Genomic DNA, 7,927 nt, shown 5'->3' with positions numbered 1-7,927 from the left:
GCCGGAGCTCAAACCTTCAGGAGTTTGCAGTTATCCGTTTTTAATGCACTTCTGCCAGCTACAGAATAGACACGTGCATTTACTCAACGTTCACTGATTTCTGGTTCTTTTAACGCACACTTTACTTTTAACCTTCAAAAAGCATGGGGTGCAGAGCGTTTAACACAAGGCCAGAGATGCAAATTTCACTTGGGTCTCCTGCTCACAATATTCTCAATCTTGTTCTCAGTGTTGAGTGAAATTCGTTTCTGTTGTGTTGACTCATTCCCTGTGTGAGAGATTTGTGAAAGTACAAAGTCGATGGCTGTAATCAGTACGAAGTTACAGGTAAATGGACACACCAGGAAGTGTGTGAGTGATAATCTACCTTTGTTCATTAGAGTCTGCCAACAACGTTCCCCGCTCCCCCTCTCACACGTCTCTCATTTGACGAAGGCCGCCTCAGTGGCAGGCTGATCCTCTTTTACCACAGCACTGGTCACGGTACTGGCAGGTGAGTCCTAGTCTGTTACTGGTGAGGTGTTTCAACACACAGTGAGAATATTACTCAGCAGGCTCAAGGTGTTGACACTTAGTCTCCCGCAGATATCACAGCCTGCGCTTTTCTTTTCTTCATTTAGTTGGATGCCAATCAATTCTCAGGTGATACAACAATATAAAGCCTGTTACATGGCGAAGGCTGCCCCTCAGTATGCCACAGGGAGAATGCCACCTTCTAAAACTGCCGTTGATGTTTGACCCCAGAGTGCACTGGTGACAGTGCAGTTGAACAAGTAGAGGGGAATACATACAGGCAACAGATTAACCCCCCCACACATACATTTTATATTCTAAATATGAATGACCTCCTTCAGTTAGATGTTACAGAGCTTTCCTTACTCCCGACGGCTTTTACACTATTAAATAAACAACCAGCTAATCCCTGACCATATCACATTGAAATCATATGACGTCATGACTTAGTATGGTTTTATGATCTCTCAGAATTGACTTACAGTTTTTTTATGATTGATATTGTGTTATGGTTTTCTGACTTCCCAGCGGAGTCTGACTTCTATGGTTATGTCATGTATTCATGTGAAATCCCACAATGTGCAGTTATACCTAATTTTGCCGTGTGCTGTCTTAATTATATTCACATGTATGACTTTATCGTTGTACGTACAGCATAGATGTATATGTCAATTGGCACACCGCCACCATTCCCGCCCACTCTTCCTTTCAGATGAGTGGGCGAGATATTTTCAGGTGTCTGCCTTGCCTCCACAGCAAGTTTCCAAAATAGGTTTTCAATGATGTTGAAGTCAGGGGACTGTGAACAATCAGAAACCCGGCCCTGCTCACTTTAGTTACTTGACTGACTGCAGGACAGTTGCATCTAGAATTTGCTGATGTTTTCTTGAATCAATTCTGGCCACACAACCCCAAAGCAGAATATTTTGGCAAAGGGACATAACATTTGTTTCATTCACCTGTTATCTTATATCTTCACTTGAACATGACATGACATGACAGGACATGACAGTGCATCACCATCATCAGTGCATCACCAATAAGGGAGAAAATTACGTTTCTGAATTATTTTTGCAGCAGGGGTTCTATCTTTTTATTTTAACTTCAAAAATCAACAAAATATTTAATCTTTTGCTTTCAACTACATATTAAATAATTTTTTTGGAATTGTATTTTATTTTATTTTTGTGGAATACAGCTTGGCTCTTCAGAGGTATTTCCCTTGACAAGATTTAATTTGGGTGGGGGGATCTTGTGGAATTTTTTGGGTAAAAACCAAGTCCCCCAAGAGAATATCAGTATTACTGGTTTCACCTCAAAATATATATTGTTGAACCCCAATGACTGACTGTCACACACACACGCACGCACGTATACGCGCGCGCTCGCGTGTGCACACACAGACACACACACACGCACACACATAGAAAGAGGATGAGCGTGAGACCTAATTTCATTGACGGGAATAGAGGTTGAATATTTGCATGTACTCACAGGGGAACTCCGTCATGACGATGCGCTCGTGTAGTTTTCACATCGTGGACTGAATCTAATCTTAACAACATTGAAAATGTAACGTTGCTATTCGCTCCTTTCTGCTGGGGTTAAATAAACGTGCAGGTTTTGCGAGTTGCCTTCTAATTATTTTTTTTTTTTTTCACGAGAAACAAATGAAAAGTGAAAGAAAGACTGATTCACCCCGACAGGTCACAACCTCCACCACCAGCTCGGTGAAACCACAGCGCCGAAATGTGGAGTAAGTTTATGCAAGTTAAAGGACAAGTTCACAATCAGTTCATGCTCGTGTCCTTCCTGCTGTTCATGCCGGCCATTGAAAAGGAAACATTTCCTGACCAATGTAAGTGATGGAGACAAAATCCACAGTCATCATTCTGCGCAAAAATGTCTTCAGTGGTTTATTTGAGGTTAATATGAAGGTTCAACACTAAACCAATCAAGTGGGTATCTGCCACAGTTACAGTCTTTTTAAGTATAAAATTCCCTCTTTGTGTTTCCCTGAACACTTTTCTTTTTGAGCGGCAGGGGAGGAATTGTACAAAGAAGGAATAGTTACAAAAATCAACTTTGGATGATAACAGAAACAGTTTCAATGCAAAATAAATAAATATCTTGGGAATCATCTCAGAAAAACAGTCGTCATGTTCGATAATAATTTCCCAGAGTCAGCGTGGGTTTCTTTTACTTTTGATACCTTAAGCACATTTTGCTGATAATACTTCTCTACATGTACTTGTATAAGATTTTGAATGATGACTCTTACTTGTGTATTATATACTTATTATATATTGTGTACTTGAGTATTTTTACATTGTTGTATTGTATTCTTCCACCACCTGCTGTTCTTAAATACACATGTGAAACAACGGTACTTCAGATTATGAAACCTTGTTACATCACATCACATCCTAGTTTACAATATGTCAGATTTGTTTATTGACCTACAGAAAAGAGAACTACAGCATAGTTACCTACAGTCAAATATAAATGTTCTATAATTATGTGAAGGTTTCTCCAAAGGTTTGAGCTTTGGCGGCATGATTTGAATAGAAGGTAAAAGTGCCTCTTTCTTCATGCTGTGTTATTTAGTATTTATATCTTATAGATGAATGCTGCTTGAATTATTTCCCATTCGGATGCAATACTTGTACATGGTTGCACACTGATGTTAAGATTGAATTTTAACACACAATGAAGATTAACAGACATAATACAATAATCTCATTAAAATATGATGCATGTATTTTAAATTTAGTTAGACCACTTACAGTTTAAGTCTTTGTTCACACAGGAAGCAGCGATCTCCTGACTGAAACGTTGTTTTTGCTCATACTCAAAGCAGATCGGGGAACTGATCCCAGAGAGGAGGATCTAGTTAAAGTTACTGTCCCACACGGCTTAAAACAAATTAACCCCTCATGTAGCAGCCTGTTGGCAATGCAACCCAAGCACACAGGGTTTGGAGGCACATCTGACAAGTGTTGACAACTGAGAAAAGTTGCATCTGCGATCAGAAGTGCTTCCAAAGTGATCACAGTGTAACACGTCAATAAGGTCACATTATGAAGCAAACCATACTTTTCACAGCGAGCTGTTTTACTTTCAATGCTTTACTAATTCACTTCACTTCTTTCAAGTCAAAGCAAAACATCTGGGCACACACATGAATGTCTTGAGAGGACTTTTATAATGCAAACAATAATTAGATAAATAATTTTATTACTCCCTAAAGGGGAATTGGTTTACCACTTAATTGAAAAATAACATATTAATACAATCAATCAATTAACAAACAAACAAACAGAGAGTTGAGCAGAACCAGTAATACAGGCAATAAAAGTGACATCAAACTTTTCCAATTAACAAAGGCAGATAGAATATGTAAAAACATAATCAATTACTGGTCAAAATGCCCTTGAGCAATGCACTAGACACAACATGGTCCAGTGGAGCTGCTTAAAGAGGGGGTAAACACAGAAAGTGTGACATGGGAATTTTCCATTAATAGATGAAGAATGATGTGTCCGAGTGGTGAAGACGCATACATATAATTCTTGTGCTTTGTTGCATGTTATTCCCCCTCTCTGTCCCTCTGTCCCTTTGCTTCACGTCCTTCTCTGTAACAGTTCAATGACCAACAAAAATGTCAAACATAACAGTACGTCCAGTAATACTGGTACAAGCTTACTGTTTACCATGTTATTCATCTCTGCTCGACTTTTCCCCCTGAAACTAAAACATCCTCAATCGCAACTTCTGGTTCAGTGTAGTGTACTTTACTTTTACTTACCTGTCAATGTACATACACGTTCATAAAAGTCAGAAAAAATACAATTAAAATAAATATTTTGTTAATAAAAAACAGACGTGTCTGTCTTTAAATCACTTGAGTATCTTTGTTGTGGTTTCAGGAGTGATCTTATTCAGAATACATATCTGTAGCATGGCAAATGAATTGTTTTTCTCGCTTGTTTTTCTTCCTGGTGTTGTGTTCATGAGAAAAACAATAGAGCATAAATACAGAATAGAAACTCATAATCTTTATATGCATCCTCATCCTAAAGCAGATGTTCCAACTTCAGTATTTTTCTGAGGCTGAGCTGCAGAGGATTTCAGTGAGCAGCAGTCGCTGAGTTCCTCCACTGGAGGGCAGTATAGATAGTTCTGCTGATGGTTCTGTCCCTGTACCAGTGACTCAGTGTGTTTTTATGTCGGTGCATGTGTGTCACCGAGACAGATTCCTGTTGCTTTGCTGTACTTGGCACATAAAGTGAGCTGTGGGATACAACGCAGTGCAAAAAGAAAAATGTCCATTCAATAACAGGATACCAAAAAAAATTACTTCCCCAAGCACGTGGCAAATTTATTTAATCAAATACATTTCAAATGGTGAACATGGAGAGGATGTCAAAGCTGCTGTTTCCTCAGTTTATTTATTTTATTTCATTCACTTATTATCTTATATCTTTACTTGAACTTCTTTTACATAAAGTAAAATCTGATAACGCAGGATAACGGCAGCACTCCGTGCTTTGAGACTTTAATTCTAATATCTCACATGATTGCCAAGAACAATAAAAACTATTGAAAGTAATGCCACATTTTCGTTGCCATCACTTTGTAGCTGGAACAAGAGAAAACACACAAATCGTAAAGAGTGCAGAAACAGTTACAACATGTATGTTTGTGACCTTTTGCAAGTTTTTGTGGGTGTCCCTTGGGGCATGGGTGTGTGTGTGTTGGGAGAAAGGGGGTGAGGGGTGGGTGGGGGCTTTGCTCTTTTTAGCCGAGGTGGCTGAAACAGCTCTCCTCAGGTTGAGGAGGGGTTTTATCCCTCTCGAGGGCTGCAGGCTCTCGTCGAGTTGTTCTGTGAAGTGACCCGCACGCTGAAGCAAAGTGGTGGAGGTGTCTTTACCGTGAGGGGTGGTGGCGCGGTTACATGTTCAGAGGTGGTGGTGAAGAAGTTGACTGTGTGTGTGTCTGTCTGTGTGTGTGTGTGTGTGTGTGTGTGTGTGTGTGTGTGTGTGTTGGGGGGGAGGAAGGTATTTGGATTGTAGTGGGTAGATATGCAGTTTTGCAGCTGTGCGTGTGCTTGTCCATGTCTGAGTGAATAAGGGGAGGAAGGGGCAGTGGGGGGGGGATTCAGGTTCAGAAGTGTTGAAGCATAAAATCTTCCCCTCTCTCTCTCTCTCTCTTTCTCTCTTTCTGTCTCTCCCTCTCTCCCCCCTCTGTTGCCGGGCCAGACGCAAAGCAACAGCAATTTGTGCGATTTCACAGCTCACCGGATCCCTAAAACTCTGACAGCCTTGCTGCTAAGGTGGGGGGTAATGAGGGAAGGGAGGGAGAGATGGAAGGAATGAGGAAGAGCACATGGAGATGGAGGGATGGAGCAGCAGAGGCGATGAATGTAGAGGTGACAGTGGAAATTGAAGATGGACAGATTGGAGGATGAGCAGGAGGGACGAGATGGAGAGGGTGTTTTAGAACATACAGGAGTTCATCTCCGCACTTTGTTTCCGATGAGCACAAGGAACAAAAAGTGCCTTTACGATTCACCTCCTCGTGTTTCTGGTGAAACAGACATGATAAAAAGTTAAAATGACTAAAAACAGTTTGCTCTCATTGTGCTGGGTTAATACTGCAGATACCTGACATAGAAAATAACAGAGAGAGAGGAAACCTCATTTTTCCTTCTGCTGTGGTGCCTGCTTTATCCATACTTATCAGCATCAGCAGCTATTTGGGTTTTATCACTTATATGACTCAAACACTGGAATCACAGAGAAACAATCTGGCAGAAATCACATATTTAATACATCATCATGAAAAATACTATAAAATAATATTGCTTTCTCACGTCTTTTTGCATGAATATTTCATGAAGCCTGTTGCTCGAGTGAAAGAAGTGAAAAGCAAAACATCTGCTGCATCAGACTGACAATCCCAGGCTCAACCAAGGATCCCTAGAAATTAAGTTCATATTAAACAATTCTGCACCTTTTAACTGCAAAGGCGATGGACTGTACCAATGCAGAAAGTAGTGTGACTTTATGTAGCAAGGTGGAAAGTTCACCTCCCATAACAGACCTACAATTAACTTCTGCATGTTCATTAACTGTCACCACGATTATCCGCTCGTCTTTAACATGCCGCACTTGTCCTGCACAGATGCAGAGAATTTTAAAAACATTGTCATCAAACATGATTCAGGATCAGAATCACCCAAGATGTTCATATGTGGATGTTTAGAGTTGCCACTCCTCCTCAGTATACACTGATAATTCTTGTCTTTTTGAGAAAAGTTTCAGCCCACCAAAGAGTAAAAGAATTACCTAAACACCTAATCTTACATGGGATTATTGTTGGAAGATCTGTGATGGTCTTACTGATTGAAAGTAATCTTGGACTCTGCCCCCTATCGTGATTTAATCCATTCATTGTCCGTCGTGCCCCTCTTAGCTTTAAATGAAGCTCCAATTGGGTGGCCATTATTTTGATCAAGACATGACTTATAGGCCTAAAACGGGGTCACAACCTTAAAGGACCACCACTGGCCTCACAGACCCTCTTAGCAATCTCCATATAAAGTGTGTATTTCCTGTTTTGGCTGAGATTTGTCATTCAAAATCTCACGCTCAGTGTCTGTGCCAGGGCCTCTTGACCTTGGCTCCCTATGTGAAAAATGCACTACGTCCAAAGGGCAGTGGGGTATTGAGAATGACAGACTCATTTCCATGCTAAGCTCATTCAGAAATCTGACCATGCTCGGTGTCAAAGGACAGCCGACACCGGGACAGGGCCCTCTCAGGACCAGAAGGCAGACAGAGAGACCAAGGAAGACAGAGAAAGATGTACTGCAGAGGAGATCAGATACCAGAGATACCAATTCAAAGAGTGAGTGCTCTTGTGATAAGAGATATCACCTGAGTGCTTTGTTTTGGTTGTGGGGTCAAGAGAGAGTTCGAGGAGGGGCGGGAGTGTGTGTGAGTGCTGGTGAGGGGCGGGTGTGTGTGGAGGGGATCAGGACATCTGCGCAGGCTTTGAAGAGGTCAGCCATGGGACAGGAACCATTCTTAATCCTCCCAGCTTGGCCTGCAAGAGAGGATTTGGACCTCTGCTCACTCTCCACCCCCACCCACAACAGTAGCTAATTGAGCGCCAGTGCTCTGATCGCAGTATTTCCATGTAAAGCCCCGCATGCTTTCACAGGGCTTTGGATTCTTACCAGGAAATCCCCTTTACTGTCTACCTGCTCATTGACGATACCTGGCATGGGATTATCCACATCCTCTAACATATGTATGCATGTGTGTGCCTTTTGTTTGCTAGTTATTGTATATAAACAGATAGAAAGTCATTTTGGTAAATGTAGAAAACCATTAATAGAAGCAGACAG

The sequence above is a fragment of the Seriola aureovittata genome, chromosome 7 (assembly GCF_021018895.1).
Source record: "Seriola aureovittata isolate HTS-2021-v1 ecotype China chromosome 7, ASM2101889v1, whole genome shotgun sequence".
Taxonomy (NCBI): domain Eukaryota; kingdom Metazoa; phylum Chordata; class Actinopteri; order Carangiformes; family Carangidae; genus Seriola; species Seriola aureovittata.
This window is presented reverse-complemented; position numbering follows the sequence as displayed.